This window comes from Triticum dicoccoides, chromosome 6A (assembly GCF_002162155.2).
Source record: "Triticum dicoccoides isolate Atlit2015 ecotype Zavitan chromosome 6A, WEW_v2.0, whole genome shotgun sequence".
NCBI lineage: Eukaryota > Viridiplantae > Streptophyta > Magnoliopsida > Poales > Poaceae > Triticum > Triticum dicoccoides.
In genome coordinates this window covers 26,891,289-26,909,168 of record NC_041390.1, presented here as the reverse complement: position 1 = coordinate 26,909,168, position 17,880 = coordinate 26,891,289, and the positions used below count along the sequence as shown (strand labels likewise).

Sequence of the window (17,880 nt, the reverse complement as noted above, 5' to 3'; positions counted from 1 at the left end):
GGCGGGGCTGGCCTAGCTAGCCAGTGGCTAGCTAGGCCGAGGCCCAGTGAGGGGTTGCCCCCTTTTGCTTTTATTTGTTTTGTCTTTCCTTTTCTATTTTATCCTATTTTTCAATTTACTCTAATTTTGTAAATTATGTAATTAGCATCTAAATTAGTTCTACTAAATATACCATTGCCACCAAAAGTTTGGTACCCAATTAATTTAGTTAGAACATTTTTACTATTTTAAAAGCATTTAAATAATAGTTTAAGCCATTGTTTTTTTTCATTTTAGAGTATTTAAACATTTTATTAAAGTGTGGTTTATCCACCATAATTACTTATGCATTATTTGTCACCTCTCAAAGATTTTAGTTTTAATGTTTGAAAATTTTGATGTTTGCCTTTATTTTGAATTTGAATTTGATTGGGATTGAATCATTGTGAGGCTAACAACAGTAATCGTGGTGACGTGACATCATTAGCAGGGAATTGCTATAGAATAACTAACCGAGAGTTACAAAAGCTAACCCTCAAACCACTCGCAACCATCCGTACATGGTTTTCCATCCAATACGGTCCTATATTCCCCAGGCCGGTATGGATGTGCATTTTCCTGTAAACCAAAAATAAACTATGGGGCATTGTGAGCGTCTGTACCAGTGCCATAGTCGCTTCTTAGTCCCTTGGCCCACAAGAAATACCTCTCCCGCGCCCATACCCCTTCACATGAGAAGCAGTTAGCTGGCACTCCTCCAGAGCACCGGTACCTCATTCTTGCCGCCACAATGAATATACTGATGTTGAGGAGAAGTACCAGCCACAAAAATCAATGTAATTGATTGATGAATTGAATGCTTCTCTGGAAATAATTGATCAGGAGCAAGCCAAGGATGTGGATAGTCCTTACTACTTTAATAATACTCAATTTGAAAGGCCAAGAAAATACTTCAATTTAATTCAAATTTCAGACTCATTTTGTTATCTTTAGATTAATGCAACGTAAATATGTAGACAAGACCTTTGTTTGTCTTTTATTCCCAAGTTTGAACTAGTATAGTTCGGGTTCTTACATGATAGTGCATGTCACTTTAGTTTTTCACCGCTACAACGACCAAACCATGGACTAAGAAAACGGTGTTTCATATATCTAGTACTAGAGTTATTCTCTTCTCAGTTAGTACCAAAGATGCCAAATGGCGCGATGGTGCAATATGGAGGGATGTAGACATTGCACATTGCAGGTAGCGTCTGTAGCGCTAGGTTCCTTATTTCCTCGAACTGGGGCAGTTGTTGAGGCTGGACAGAGCCCTGGGCCTGTGGGTTTTGCCGAGATGGCCGAAAGGAGCCCTATCCTGATGAATATTGTTGCTGAGGCTGTTGGAAGGAGACCTGGCTCGATGGTTGTTGTTGTTGTTGTTGTTTTTGTTGTTGATGCAGAATAATAGCATGAACAACATTGTGGATGGCTTGGCACTGCGACTGCTCAGGGATCTGCCATAGGTGCTGACAACACAATTCTTGCAACAACTGGTAAGTACTTTGTTGCAAAACTTGTGAGCTTCCATGCGCTATGTTGTGTTGTTGCAATACAACATCCATGCATGGAATCAGTTGTTGTTGCAAAATTTGTTGAAGGATTTGTTGCTGTGTTGTTGTTGTTGTTGTTGTTGTTGTTGTTGTTGTTGTTGTTGTTGTTGTTGTTGTTGTTGTTGTTGTTGTTGTTGTTGTTGTTGTTGTTGTTGTTGCTGTTGCTGCTGGTGCGAAACTGGTTGTTGTGGTTGCGAATAATGTGGTTGCGGTTGTGGATATGGTTGTTGTGGTCGAAATGGTTGCTGCTACGAATATGGTAGTTGCGGCTGCGAATATTATATTTATATTTAAAATTCAAGTGCTTAAATTACAGATATCATACATCTGAACATATGCTAAGTTATTCAAACAATTATAGTACAATATAAACACATACATTATAAACTTCATTATATGGAAGAGTGCCTCTACTTTCCCATTTATGTTGCGCAAAGTATCATCACTGGTCTGAATGAAGCCTTCATGTCATAGTAGCAAGCCCCGCAAATCGGCCAACATGCTAACCACGGTCAAATTTCTGCAAGCACCGTAACAAAATTAAATGAGTTACGGTTGCCATGCAGCACTCCATGCAAAACAGCCAACCTACTTTCCTTTTATATATATGATCCCTCGTAAATGAAGTTGTGCACATAGTAATGCTTCCATGAAAAAGATCATTAGATCGTTGCTTCTAGTAAATGCTTTACTACACAAGTTGAAATAATGCCTTTACTATATAGAGTGCATGATGTTACTACACAAATGGATAAGATTACTACCAACTAGCATGGACCTAGCAATCGTAAACCATACAACTAGATTACTACTGATGGATGTCGAATTACATTTCATCTGAAGCGACCTAGGATGGCTAGTGATGCTTTTACTACAAAGAGTGCATGCTATTACCACACACATGCATGCTCTTACCTCACAAAGACAATTTTTTACAATTAACTAGTATGACTCGATTACTGGTACTGTATATAGGAATCGTAAACCATATGTCTCGATTACTATTGATGGATGCCAAATCACTGTTGATTGCCAAATGCACGTGGGATTGCTAGTAAATGCTTTTACTACAAAGAGTGCATGTTATTACTATATAATGCATGCTATTACCACACAGAGATAGTTTCTTCTAGTTTCAACTAGTATGGACTTGAGAATCGTAACACATATGGTTAAGATTACTACAGAGGGATGGGAAATTACGGTTGATTTGGTAATGCAGCGTGGGATGGAACCTGCACGCACCACGGTAGGGTCGGTTTAGCCAGGTAGATCGCAGTGGAACTTGCAACATGGGTCAGCGCGCACGATAAACCATTTTACGCTCAGGCATAATTTTGCATACCTATATATTACTTTGTTGTTGTGCGCATATGTATATGCACCACTACTACAATGCTACTCAAACCATATATAATATATATTTCTCTTTTAGTACCTTAGTAAGTGCTCCTAACTTAACCAACAAACACAATGTTATACTTAATTGAGGCTTTATCTATCTAGCATCATATTAGATAGTAAACTTTTAAATTAATGGATGCGGTTGTGAAACAATCCTATTCAAGAATCTGCCTTTGCAGAATGATATTCTTTCAATTGATATTTATTAAGATGATTATATTCATATTTTTTTATGCATAACAATTTATGTATATTTGTCTACTCATGTGATAATTAGAAGATTTCAAATATCAAAGTATATGACATTGGTAGTGGTGTATCAAGAAGCTATTGGGGCGAGAATTTTGTAAGTTGCCTAATTTATTTTACTCGGCAAGGTCTTCTTTTTGTACATTGAGATTTATTTTTTAATCAGGCATAGATTCATTTTGTTTTTTGTCAGCGCAGTTTTTGTTAGCTGGCGCTTGAGGACGCATAATTTGTACACGTAGTTTTTTTAGTGGATGTACGTGTAGTTTTTCTTTGTCTACTAAGCAGACAGGTAAGTAGTTTTTATATTTCCCTAGGAATTGATGTTTGATCTTTTTGTAGCTTGGGCCGTGCATATTTTTTTGTTTTGTAACCACACGTCCTCTTTAGAGCAAGTACAATAGGTCCTAGTCAGCTGGCTGTAAGCCATTCCATGTCATTGAAATCTGAGCTGGAGGGAAGAGAAGGGTGGAGAGAGAAGGGAGCGGGCGCTTCATCTGTTGACACTTGATTTTGGCAAGATAGAGAGTGAAAGAGTTTTTTAGCATGAAAAATTTCGCGTCGTCGAATGGAATAACTTTGATGTTTAAGTCATTGACATCCGACTTTATCTTACGGACCGAAACTATACTTCGAGTGGCATAATTCAATGTTCCGAGTGGTTTTTGGCCAATCACGTCTTCAAGATGACCTCGGATGAAGGAGCACTCTTCAGGAATTGTCTTCGTCTCGTCGAGGCAATCGATTTTGATATATAAATCATCTCAATCCGAGTTCATATGCAAAAGTTAAAGACAACACACTGCAGACTGAACCTCAACGGAAATATGGCGCGAGGTGCCAGACACTTGTCTGATAGGTTGCGCGAGTAATTCGACCATCAAGACGGCCTTGAATCGAAAAACCTTCAACACGGAAAAGTTTCGTCTGGTCGAGCCGATCGATTTTCATATATAATTCGTCTCAATTCGAGGTCGTATGAGGCCTGGAGAGACAAATCAAGATCGGGCTATGTTTTCAGTCAGAAATCCGAGTGAAAAGTTTACCATCCGAGTGAAAGTTTACGGTCGAGTGAAAATTTACCGGTCGAGTGTAAGTTTGCTGACCGGATGAACTTATTATTATCCAAGTGGAAATATAGTCATCCGAGTGGAAATATGATCATTCGAGTGAAATTGTCGTCCAGGTGAAAATATTCCGAGTGAAAAAGATAGTGCCTTTCGAGTGGAAATATAGTCATCCGAGTGGAAATATAGTCATCCGAGTGAAAAATTGTCTTTCAAGTGAAAAAGTCCAATCGAACGATCCGAGTGAAAGTATCTAATATCCGAGTGGATGAGCTCAAGTCCAAGTGAAATTGAACATGTGCTCGAAAGTTTATCAAAATGACCTTGGATGGAGAAGTGTTCAATACAGAAGTTGTGCGTATCATCAAGACGGTAAACTTTGATTTTGGAGTCATCATCATGAGAGATAATATATAGCCTACAAATTCAGTACGAGACTCGGATAATCCAGTCTACTGCAAGACCGAGTCCGACTGGAAGATAAAGATGACCTCGAAAAGTATTCAAGATGGCCTTATTTGAAAAAGTGATCAACATGAGAGTTGTTCGTATCGTCGAGGCGCACAAGTTTGATATTTGGGCCGTCTCGATCGGACATCGTATGCAAGCCCGGCGGCCCGCGCAAGAAGGAAGACAGAGTTTGGGCCACATTCAGACTGAATCCGAGTTGGAATAGAATTAGGACTCTAGGACGTGAATTGATGTAATTTTTCTTGTAAGGAAAGCCTAGATGAATCCTTTACTTGTACGGGAAGTCCAGCCGCCCCTTATATATGTTGGGGGTGACGGCTGATTGAACAACACACAATCGAACAAATCAATATACTACTTTTTCATCTGTGTTTTATCTCTCCACCGTTTTTCTATCTCGTTCTTCGCCGTTCTTCGTGTTTGAGAGCTGTGAATCCCGAGGCTCTAGGGGCGAGCGAATCGACCTAGGTCAGCCCATAGCCGCTGCACTCCTTGACGGGGTCCCTCCCGGGGGTGTGGGGTTTTCGGGTCTGCAAAAGCGCCCGTCGACTGTCTTGCGTATCGCACTGTCGGACGGGTCTCCTTCGACGTGAGCTGCGGTGCATCACCCCCGGCATCGAGGGTACACGTGACGTGTTCGTGTGTCAACACACTTTTTGGCGACTCCGCTGGGGATCGAAGATCAATCGTCATCATCGACCATGTCCGATCTTCCCAAGCCATCTGAGGTAGACGCCGATAACATCATTAAGCCTAGTCTTGATGAGATATCGGCCGATCATCGCCAAGTCTATGAGGTGTACAAGAAGGCGCGCGAGGAGAAGGACCTGCAGGAGTTCCTTGCAAAATTCAAGAAAGATCGCCAAGGCAACATCACTCCGATTGAAGAAATCAAGTTCCCTCCTCTTCAAACTGAACAGGTTAATCCCTCTGTAAGTACTGCCTTTTCTCCTGAGCAGTGGGCTGAGATTGAAAGTTGTATTGCTGATGGTAACAATCTAGTCTATCAAACTTTTATAGAAAATACAAATGCTCAGAAGAATATATCTTAATCGTCTAGTGGTAATAATGGTGTAGATGCTAGTGTGCCAAACCCTAATCTGGCTTTACTTATTGCATCGGTGCCTCCCATGCCGATGACTTATTATCCTACCCAAACAAATCATATTGTGGCTACACCCATTAATCCTATTATGAGCATGACAGGTTCGGTGGCAACGCCGAACCAAACTCTACCTACAGCTACAACCACTCGACCACTACCAAATTATGGGTCGACATACATGCCACAATTCCTACCTACAGCTAGTAACCATACTCTTCCTATGTCACTGCCACAAGCTTCATCGTCCACTACGGATGATGGTCTAGCTAATCTTAGAAAGGAGATTGCTAAGATGCTTAGAGAGAATTTTGGAGTTGAGTTACCTCGGAATCGGATTTACCAAAAGCCGTACCCCGAGTACTTTGATGCCATCCAGTGCTCTCCGGGATATAAGATTCCAGATTTTGTTAAGTTCAATGGAGAGGGCACAAAAACCACATGGGAGCATGTTAGTCAATACTTCGCACTACTAGGTGAAGCAGGATCACTAAATGAGTTGAAAGTGCGTTTGTTTCCTTTACCTTTAACCGGTATTGCATTTTCATGGTTTTCTTCTTTACCACATGGTTCCATTCGGGTTTGGTCGCAGCTAGAGCAGAAATTTCATGATCACTTTTATAGCGGTGACAATGAACTCAAGTTATCACATCTAACATCGGTTAAACAGAAGCATGATAAATCGGTCTCCGATTACGTCAAGAGATTCAGAGAAACAAAAAACCGGTGTTTTAGTTTGGTGATAACCGAGAGAGACTTGGCAGACCTAGTGCTGGGTGGTTTGAGAACTCCCATTAGAGAAAAGTTAGAAGGTTATGAGTTCTTAAATATCAACCAAGTCTTACAAAGGGCTTTGGCTCAGGAAAGCCGAAGTAAATATCTCAAAGAAGTGCATAGATACAAAGACGATCGTCCAAAGATGAATATGATGGAATATGATAGTGATCACTCGGACGATGAGGGTGATGTTTTTGCTACTGAATTTGTTTGGACATCTAAGGCCAAACCCTTTACTTGCAATGATCTGAAACCGATTCATAAGAATCGTGATGAAGAGATGAAGTTTACTTTTAGCATTGCTAAGTGTGATAGAATATTTGATGCTTTGTTGCAGGCTAAGATTATTAGAATATCTCATACTTTACCGCCGTTTGGAGAGCTAAAACGGCGTGCTTATTGCAAGTATCATAATACTTTTTCTCATGCTACTAACGATTGCAATGTTTTTCGACGATAGATACAATCGGCCATTAATGACGGACGATTGAACTTTTCTGAGATGCAAGTTGATAAACAACCTTTTCCAATGAATACCATGGATTTGGAGGGGAAGAAGCTACTCATTCGGCCTGAGGTAGCTGAATCTGCTAATAAAGCTAATATCATTATTGGTGAGCCGAGGAAAGACAAGAAAGATAGCATGGTCTTGGGGAGACATGTTGTTCTTGATAAGCAGCCCGATGGCAAGGAAGTAATCAAAATCACCATCAAGAATCCTACACTCGGGGGGCAACCGCAAGTGCAAGAAAATACTCGAGTTAAATTTGTCAAACCCAAGAGTCCAGAAGTTGGCAAGTGGAAAAGGAATGAAGTTAAAGTACAGCGCAAGCGGATCAAGCCAACTTTTGATATGTTGCTGTCCAAGTACACCAACCAGTCGGCTGGTTCTAGCTTTAATCGGCCGACTCATCTGAAGCGACCAAGGTCACCATCAGCTGATATGTTCAGTCAGTATATGAAACCGAGTGGACCAAGGGTGCCGTTTCCAGAAGAGCATACACAATCTGTTTGGGATCAAGTTGGCTATTCATATAGAGGCCGACTAAACATTGGTGGCTATCAGTCGGCTGGTCAAAACATGCGACCGAATGGAAATTATCCGAGTGTAAGAATGCACCCAGGTGGAAGTTATCCGAGTGAAAAAACGTGGTCAAGTAGATTCCATCCGACTGAATTCGATCTGAGTGGATTCCATCCGAGTGACATCCATTCGAGTGGATTCCATCAGAGTAAAAGGTGCGCCCGAGTGGAAATTTCATACATCTGGAAAGTCGAAAAGAATGGCGTGTTAAATCGCCAAGTGTTGCAGCAGTTGAGTCGGGGAAAGGCAAGGAGAAAATGGATGCCGACTCACTTATCTTGGGCACCGAAACATTCGCCATACAGCAGCCGATTGTGCATAGCAATCTGACTGAGCCGATACTTTCTATCGCGCCAAAGCACTCGGCTAATGACCATGAAGCAAGCACCAGCCGAGTAAAAACGAGAGATCCTAAATACACTCAGCCAAAGTGGTGTCCTCCAGGGCTAACAAAGACACAAAAGAGGAAACTACAGAGGTTAAGGAGTCAAGAGATGGCAGAACAAGAGGCCGAGAAGCAAAGGGATAAGTTGTTCAATGACACTCGGCCTATGGTACCTGCAAAACAAGTGTGGAGGCCCAAACAAATACAAGATGCCATGGCTTCTACACCTATCAAAGCAGCACCTACACTACCAAAAGAGGACGATGCAATCATTGCATGATCTACGTTACCTATTGCTTCCTCTTCACTCGGACAAATTTCTAAAACAAAGTTTATAATTTTTCTAATGGCACTATCAGAAAGTTCATAATTTTTCTAAAACTAGTGGCACTAACAGAAAGTTTATAATTTTTCTGACCTAAAAGCAAAAAGAATTAAAAAATAAAGCAAAAAAAGAATATAAATAATGCAAAAAACAAAACAAAAAAAATGGAAAAAAACTATTTTTATAGTAAAGTTAATCACAAACTTGTGATTCACACAAATTGCAAAGAATTCAAATTTTAACTATTCAAATCTGAAAACTAATGGGACTAACACAAAGTTTATAATTTTTCTAAAACTAATGGCAGTAACATAAAGTTTATAATTTTTCTGACCTAAAAGCAAAAAGAATTAAATAAATAAAGCAAAAACAATAGAAAATAAATAATGCAAAAAACAAAACAAAAAATGGAAAAAACTATTTTTATAGTAAAGTTAATCACAAACTTGTGATTCTCACAAATTTCAAAGAATTCAAATTTTAACTATTCAAATTTGAAAACTACTGGCACTCACAGAAAGTTTATAATTTTTCTGACCTAAAAGGAAAAAGAATTAAAAAATAAAGCAAAAAACAAAAGAAAATAAATAATGCAAAAAAACAAAACAAAAAAACTGGAAAAAAAATAAAAAAACTGCCACCTGTTGGGCCACCACGCCCTGAATATGACTAGAAACCCAACCTGGGCCAGGATTCAGGCCCGCAGAAGGCCCAGTAGGCCCACAGACAGCATAGTGTGAGATTAGGCCCATAAGCCTGCATTTGAGAGGAGCTCGAGAGGGTAGCCGCAGTGGGCTTATAAACCACTTCGAGCCCCCTCTTAACTAGCGAGGTGGGACTAAACTTTTGGCCGCGGGCAGCGCAAGGCCTTTGGTACCGGTTGGTGGTACCAACCGGGACTAAAGGGGGGCAATGGCCACCAACCGGAACTAAAGCCCACCTTTAGTACCGGTTGGTGCCACCAACCGGGACCAAAAAGGTCTCCTTTCAGCAGCCCAAAGGGCGGGAAACAGAGACCTTTGGTCCCGCTTGGTGCCACCAACCGGGACCAATACTCTCAGTATATAAGAAAAGACTTGGCGTTTTTCAAATTCATCTCTGAAGTTGCCCCGCCCCGACGACGCCGCCAGGCTGCCCGAGCTCGCCCCGTCAACGCCATCGCCGCCCTCTGCTGCCTTGTTGACGCGCAGCCGCCCCTGCCCCGACCGCGCCGCGCGCCCTGCCCCGACCACGTCGTCGTCGCCCCAGCTGCCCCGACCACGCCGACCGCGCGCCTGATCTCGCCTCTGCCTCGACCACACCGGCCGTGTGCCTGAGCTCGCCTCTGCCCGCGCGCCTGAGCTCGCCCTGCCCCGACCACACCGCCGTTGCCTCTGCCCCTGCCCCGACCACGCCGCCGTCGCCTCTACCCCGACGCGCATCGTGCCTCTGCCCCTACCCCGACCACTCCGCACATCTCCTTTGGTCAGTCCGGCTGGCACCACCCCCTTCCTCCCTTTTTTCACATATATATGATGTTTTTCCTGATTATATGTATATGTGTGAGTATATGTATGTGTGTATATCTGTTTATATGTCCTTTTTTAGATTTTTTGTTTTTTGCATTTTTATAAAAATGTATATATGTATGTATATGTTCTGTGTGTATGTATATGTTCATGTATGCAAAAGATAGATTTCTAGAAAAGTTAGGATTTTTTTCTGTTCATGGATTTTTTTGGTGATATTAATTATTATAGAATATACAAATGTTTGTATATTCATATGAACAATGCAGTAGGCAAAACCTTTATTTTTTCTAAATTTTCTATGTGAACATTTTTTTAAAAACAAGCAATACTACTTCATGTATTTTGTCAGAATTTTCTATCGTGCATAGACCAATTTTAGATCACGGGAGCACCCCCCACCCCCGTCTCGTTGCAAAAGTTGCTAAGTGATATTAAGAAGGAAGAAGAAAAAAAGAATGAGGGGAAAAAGGAAAATAAGAAGAGGAAGAAAGGAGAAGAAGAGGAGAGGAAGAAGAGGAGAAATAAATAAGAAGAAGAAAAAAGAAGAAAAAGAAGAGGAGAAGAAGAAAGGAATAGAGGAGAAGAAGAATATTCTATTTTCTCTTCTTCTCCTCTATTCCTTTCTTCTTCTCCGAGAAGAAGAAAGGAATAGAGGAGAAGAAGAATATTCTATTTTCTCTTCTTCTCCTCTATTCCTTTCTTCTTCTCCTCTTTTTTTCTTCTTTTTTTCTTCAGTCTTCTCCTTTATTCCTTTCTTCTTCTCCTCTTTTTATTTCTTCTTCGTCTTCTTACTTTTTATCGGATATGTCGTTGTCGATATACCCCGTCTCCCGATAACTTCAACATGAGGGGGGGGGTTCGACCTACACCCCTCCCCGATAACATTATTTTCCCATGTATGTATGTCATCGTTGTCGATATAACCCCCTCCCGGATAACTTCGGTTGTGATAACTTATACCACGGGAGCACCCCCCGGCCCTCTCACTCGACCAAAACTGTCGAGGACACCCAAACCCTAGAAAAAAACGATGTCGGTCTCTTACCCCCTCCCAGCGCGCCCCTACCCTTGAAGCATTGCCGAGGCCACCCCAAACCCGGAATAAGCTAGGTCTACGTTTGCCACTAATATACCCACATGCTGTCATGTTTGTGTAATAATTGCCATGTTGTAATATTTGCAGAAACAATGGAGCATGGACGAGACGAGGAAGCAGAAGAGGTGTTGGGCGACATAATCTTAGCCGGAGAGGATGTCTTGTCGTATCTTAACAACAATGATGGTCTAGAAGAACAGGGTTAAGAAGCAGGCTACGGTGATCGAATAATGGAGGAGGAAAGACTTGATTATGATGGCTCCGGTGACCCAATGCTGGTGCAAGAAGGAGCCCGTGGTGACGGCTCCGGTGACCGAACAGAGTTGGGCCAAGTAAATATATTAGTTAAGCATGTGCTGACTAGCTAATTGGTGCATTCAATGTTTTGGTATGTACACATATTAATTAACTCTCGTCTTTCTTATTTTTTCTAGCCCTCCGGATCGAGCACAACTTCGGTAAAGTGACGAGGCCCGGAGAAAAAGTTGCGCTCGGATGAAAGGTTTGAGATCACAGCAATCGCGCGTGACAGCCAACCGATTGAACCCATCCGGACAACGGAAGCATTTGCTGCTCAGTGCGGGGTTCTTGTTAGGGCCAAGATCCTGATCTGCATCCACCAATGGTATAAGCCTAAGAACAAAGACCCTGAGGTGTCTTATGTCAATGATATGTAGAAAGATGATCTTTGGACTGAGCTGAAGGCAAATTTCACCCTACCGCCAGAGGAGGATCCGGAGAAGCCAGTTAAAGAGCAATTAATCAAGTCTCATGCTCTTAAGAAGATGGCAGACCTATGCAGGAGGTGGAAGCATGAGCTTAAAACGTTTGTCGACAAAGAAGAGACACCATTATTCATCAGCAAATATGAGAAGATTAGAGATCACTGGCCCTCATTTGTGGCCCATAAGACATCAGAAAAGAGTAAGAAGATGTCGGCGACAAACAAGAAAAATGCTGCGAAGAAGAAGCTTCATCATCGCACGGGGTCAGGTGGCTACCTCAAAGCCCAGCCTAAGTGGGCCAAGGCTGAGAATGATCTACTTGATAAAGGGATCGAACCAGATACAATGAACTGGCCAGACCGTTGCCGGGCTTGGTTCTTCGGGGCTAGCGGAACCTTGGACCCTGTATCAAGGAAGTGCATCTGGACGAACGAGCAAATGAGAATACCAGTCAAGAGGCTTCAGGACTATATCGATGCAGCGCAGCAAGGGACGTTCGTTCCAGAAAGAGAGAACGGCGAGCTCACAATGGCCCTCGAGAATCCTGAGCACCCTGGACGGACACGAGGCATGCCAGGCTCCGTTCCATGGAAGGCTGGTTTTCCGAACGTAGGCGGTTACAAATGCCAGGAGAGGAGGAAAAAAGTGGAGCAGGCCCAAATTCAGATGTTGCACGAAAGGGTTCAAGCACTAGAGGAATGAGAAGTAGCTCGCAGTAAGCGACCTACCGAAACTACCCCCGAAGCTACCCCGCCATCACAGCGGAGAAGCAGCATGGCTTCCACCGAGCTGCTTCAGCCGGAGCATGTCTTGACAGCTCCTGCTAGCTACCCCATGGATGCTATCATGGAGTCTCAACATTGCCACCTTATGACGCAATGGCAGAACTTCGAAGTCAAGGCGGCTGTCGGCTGTGTTCAACCTTCTGAACCCGGCGCAACTTTTCACTGTCGTCCGATTCCAGAAGGATATGCTAGGGTGAAGGTGGATGAAATAACGGAGGGATTTGAGGACCTCCAGCTTGACCACCCTACCGGTGAAGGGGAGACTCGGCTAGTGTGGGAGTCCTGGATTAGGGGGTCTTTGGATAGCTGGACTATCTCCATTGGCCGGACTGTTAGACTATGAAGATACAACATTGAAGACTTCGTCTCGTATCCGGATGGGACTCTACTTGGCGTGGAAGGCAAGCTAGGCAATACGTATATGGATATCTCCTCCTTTGTAACCGACCTTGTGTAACCCTAACCCTCTCCGGTGTCTATATAAACTAAAGGGTTTTAGTCCGTAGGACAACAATCACAACATACAATCATACCATAGGCTAGCTTCTAGGGTTTAGCCTCTCTGATCTTGTGGTAGATCTACTCTTGTAACACCCATATCATCAATATTAATCAAGCAGGACATAGGGTTTTACCTCCATCAAGAGGGCCCGAACCTGGGTAAAACTTCGTGTCCCTCGTCTCCTGTTACCATCCGGCCTAGACGCACAGTTCGGGACCCCCTACCCGAAATCCGCCGGTTTTGACACTGACATTGGTGCTTTCATTGAGAGTTCCTCTGTGTCGTCGCCGTTAGGCTTGATGGCTCCTACTATCATCGATAGCGATGCGGTCCAAGGTGAGACTTTTCTCCGCGGACAGATCTTCGTATTCGGCGGCTTTGCACTGCGGGCTAATTCGCTTGGCCATCTGGAGCACATTGAAAGCTACGCCCCAGGCCATCAGGTCAGATTTGGAAGTTTGAATTACATGGCCAGTATCCGTGGGGACTTGATCTTCGACGGATTCGAGCCACAGCCGGGCGCGCCGCACGGTCGCGATGGGTATGACCTAGCTCTGCCACCGGACGGTACTCCAGAGGCCGCGCCCACATCATCTCCGACCCTTAGCTCGGAGCCAACTGCGCCAATCGAGGACGGGTGGCTAGACACCGCCTCAGGGGCTATAGTCTCGACGGCGATCGAGCCAAACACCAGCATAATCCTCTGCACAGCCCTTGACTCCAAGGTGCCGGACTCTCTTCCGGACCCCGAACCATCCGCGCCACTACCAATCGAATCCGAGTGGGCGCCGATCATGGAATTCACCGCCGTGGATATCTTTCAGCACTCGCCCTTTGGCGACATTCTGAATTCACTAAGGTCTCTCTCTTTGTCAGGAGACCCCTGGTCGGATTATGATCAACAGGATTGGGATGCGGACGATGAAGAAATTCGACGCCCACCCACCACCCACTTTGTAGCCACTGTCGATGACTTAACCGACATGCTCGACTTCGACTCCGAAGACATCGACGGTATGGACGACGATGTAGGAGACGAACATGAACCAGCACCTACAGGGCACTGGACAGCCACCTCATCGTATGACATATACATGGTGGATACACCCAATGAAGGCAATGGCGACGAGATAACGGAGGATGACCCTCCAAGAAGCAACCCAAGCGCCGACGTCAGCGGCGCCGCTCTAAGTCCCGCCAAAGCAAAAGTGGTGATACCGGCACAGGAGATAATAACACTCCAGATAGCACCGAAGACAAAAACAATCCCCTCCAGCAAGATTTAGAGCAGGAGGATGAAGGAGCCAGCTCTCCTGAGAGAGCGGCTAGCGGAGAGGAGGATAACAATTACATCCCCCCCTCCGAAGACGAGGCAAGCCTCGGCGACGATGAATTCTCCATACCAAAGGATCCCGTCGAACAAGAGCGCTTCAAGCGTAGGCTTATGGCCACGACAAATAGCCTGAAGAATGGACTGAAGTCCTCGCGGCCGAGCAATATAAACTCGAGCGTCCCTCCAAGAGTTATCCAAGGCGTAGGATACTTCCCCGACTGGAGGAAGAAGCGTATGAAACGGCTGATCGGCCACCTTGTGGCCGCGATAGAGAGGCATTCCAGCCAAAAGCTCAGCCTCCACCCCAACGCCATTAAAATAAAAAGGCATGGGGAGATATGCCAGACCTGCGAGACATATTGGAGGACAAAGCAAAGCATTCAAGATCGATCTACGGATCACGAGGGTGCACCACTCTACGAGACAATAAACGTCACACCGGATACAGTAAAAGCAAATCCGGCCGGGCTGAACACAGCAGGTAGGACCCATTCGAGCTGCATCGCGATATAGCCCAATACAGAGGCGCCGCACACCCCTTATGCTTCACAGACGAAGTAATGGAACATCAATTCCCAGAAGGTTTCAAACCTGTAAACATTGAATCATACGACAGCACTACAGACCCCGTGGTATGGATTGAGGACTTCCTCCTCCACATCCACATGGCCCGCGGTGACGACTTACATGCCATCAAGTACCTCCCACTAAAACTCAAAGGACCAGCGCGACATTGGCTTAATAGCTTGCCAGCGGACTCCATTAGCTGTCGGGAAGATCTGGAAGCCGCATTCCTCGACAACTTTCAGGGAACTTATGTGCGACCACCAGACGCCGATGACTTGAGCCACATAATTCAGTAGCCAGAAGAGTCGGCCAGGCAATTCTGGACTCGGTTCCTTACAAAGAAAAATCAAATCGTCGACTGTCCGGATGCGGAGGCCTTAGCGGCTTTCAAGCACAACAGCCGAGACGAGTGGCTAGCCCGGCACCTTGGTAAGGAAAAGCCGAAATCTATGGCAGCCCTCACGACGCTCATGACCCGCTTTTGTGCGGGAGAAGACAGCTGGTTGGCTCTCAGTAATAACATATCAAAGAACCATGGTACCTCAGATACCAAGGACGGCAATAGCAGGTCACGTCGCAACAAGCATAAGCGCCGCATTGACGGCGAAACTACTGAGGATACGGCAGTCAATGCCGGATTCAAAGGCTCTAAACCCGGTCAGCGGAAAAAGCCATTCAAACAAAGTACGCCGGGTCCGTCCATCTTGGACCGCATACTCGATCACTCGTGTCAAATACACGGTACCCCAGACAAGCCAGCCAATCACACCAACAGGGATTGTCGGGTGTTCAAGCAGGACGACAAGTTAATTGCCGAAAACAAGGACAAGGGGCCTCATAGCGATGATGAGGAAGAACCCCGGCAGCCGCACACGGGAGGACAGAAGAGGTTTCCACCGCAAGTGCGGACGGTGAACATGATATACGCAACCCACATCCCCAAGAGGGAGCGGAAGCGTGCGCTCAGGGATGTATATGCGTTGGAGCCAATCGCCCCAAAGATCAACCCTTGGTCCTCCTGTCCGATCACCTTCGATCGCAGGGACCACCCCACTAGTATCCGTCACAGTGGATTCGCCGCACTGGTCCTAGACCCAATCATCGACGGATTTCACCTCACTCGAGTCCTTATGGACGGCGGCAGCAGCCTGAACCTGCTTTATCAGGACACAGTGCGCATAATGGGTATAGACCCCTCAAGGATCAAACCCACAAAGACGACCTTTAAGGGCGTCATTCCAGGCGTAGAGGCCCACTGCACAGGCTCAATTACACTGGAAGTGGTCTTCGGATCCCCGGATAACTTCCAAAGCGAAGAGTTAATCTTCAATATAGTCCCGTTCCGCAGTGGTTATCACGCGCTGCTCGGATGAACCGCATTTGCTAGATTCAAAGCGGTACCACATTATGCATACCTCAAGCTCAAGATGCCAGGACCTCGCAGAGTTATTACAGTCAATGGAAACACGGAGCGCTCTTTCCGAACAGAGGAACACACCGCGGCCCTCGAAGCAGAAGCGCAAAGAAGCCTCTCAAGGCAATCTACTAGTTCGGCATTTCAAAGCCCGGACACCTTCAAGCGCGCTCGGGGCAATCGACAAACAGACCGCCTGGTGCGATCTAAGCTCGCGTAGAAATACGGCGGCCACCCCAATCCCAGCCCAACGGTGTTGCTTGTGTCGCGTGTATATAATTACGCATTAAAAATACCATGGGCACAGGTGGGGAGGGGGGGCACAACTACGGCACGCCCCAAAACGCGTCCTAAACCGCACCAGGGGCTTCCCGTTTGGTTATTTTTCTTACTTCAATCTCTGGAAACACTGTCCGGCATCTCTATTGTCGAACACATGATACAGCAACCAAGGAGGCCGACAACTACGGAATTCCCAGGTGGATTACAGATTTCATATAATTCCTCAGCTCTCCCTTGGAAGGGACATAGTCCTACTCTTTTGATCATTACACTATCTGGATCACTCTGCTTTAATGCAATTTTTTAATATACAATGCATGACATTACGACTATTATCGCATTTTTGTTATATATATATACATATCTTTGTGTTCATTAATGACGCCTAGCAACTGTACACTCTGGTACGGCCAATGCACCAGGGGCTTACGTACCAACAATATGGTGTGAAAAATCCGAATACTTTCACAAGTGCGGCACCCCGAACTTATAGCATTATATGCATCAGCTCCGAATCATGTCTTTGGTCAAATGCTGGGTTTGCCCGGCTCCTATGTTTTGGTACCTTACGTTCCGCTCTATCGGCTAAGGTAGCGCTAGGAGAACTACTGCGATTGTGCCCCGGTTCTGCCGGGCCGAGCACCTCAGTAGAGAAAGCGAAAACTGACTGTCATGATAAGGCGAGAGATTGGTCGCTGTTCGGCGACGTTTTTCGAGTCCCTAAAGACTTATGCCGCTTAGGGCGAGGGGCCAGCTCCATCCGTCTTACAGCGTATATCGGGCCCCGAATTCAACCTTCCGAATACCAGGGGATTCGCCGAAATTTAAAATTATAGAATTCTATGGCTAAGTGAGAGTGATAAAGCATTATTAGTCCGGTTGCCCTGTTCGTTGTGCTGAGCACCTCCCTCGAAGGACCCAAACATGGGAATAAGAGTGCTCATGTTTATCGTGAACACCCAGGCACTCGTGGCATGGGGCAGAAGCCGAGGACTAGCCATCTCTCAGATTGGATAAACAGCCAAACAGAAGGTAATATTTTAAATTCACACAAGCGTTGCATAGCGAATACGATACAAGTTTTCACACATACAGGACAAAACGAGCAAGTCTCATTCAACTATTACATTTTGCGAACACTCATCCGTGATAAGACGGGCGCCCGGCAGAACACCCTCGTAGTACATCTCGGGGTGGCGGTGCTCCTTGCCCTCCGGCGGCCCCTCCGTT

The 17,880-nt window shown here is 45.1% G+C and overlaps 1 pseudogene; it reads right to left on the bottom strand.

The window, feature by feature from the left end:
- Positions 1 to 1,103: 1,103 nt before the first annotated feature.
- On the bottom strand, positions 1,104 to 9,856 carry LOC119315544 (annotated as a pseudogene).
- Positions 9,857 to 17,880: the final 8,024 nt, after the last annotated feature.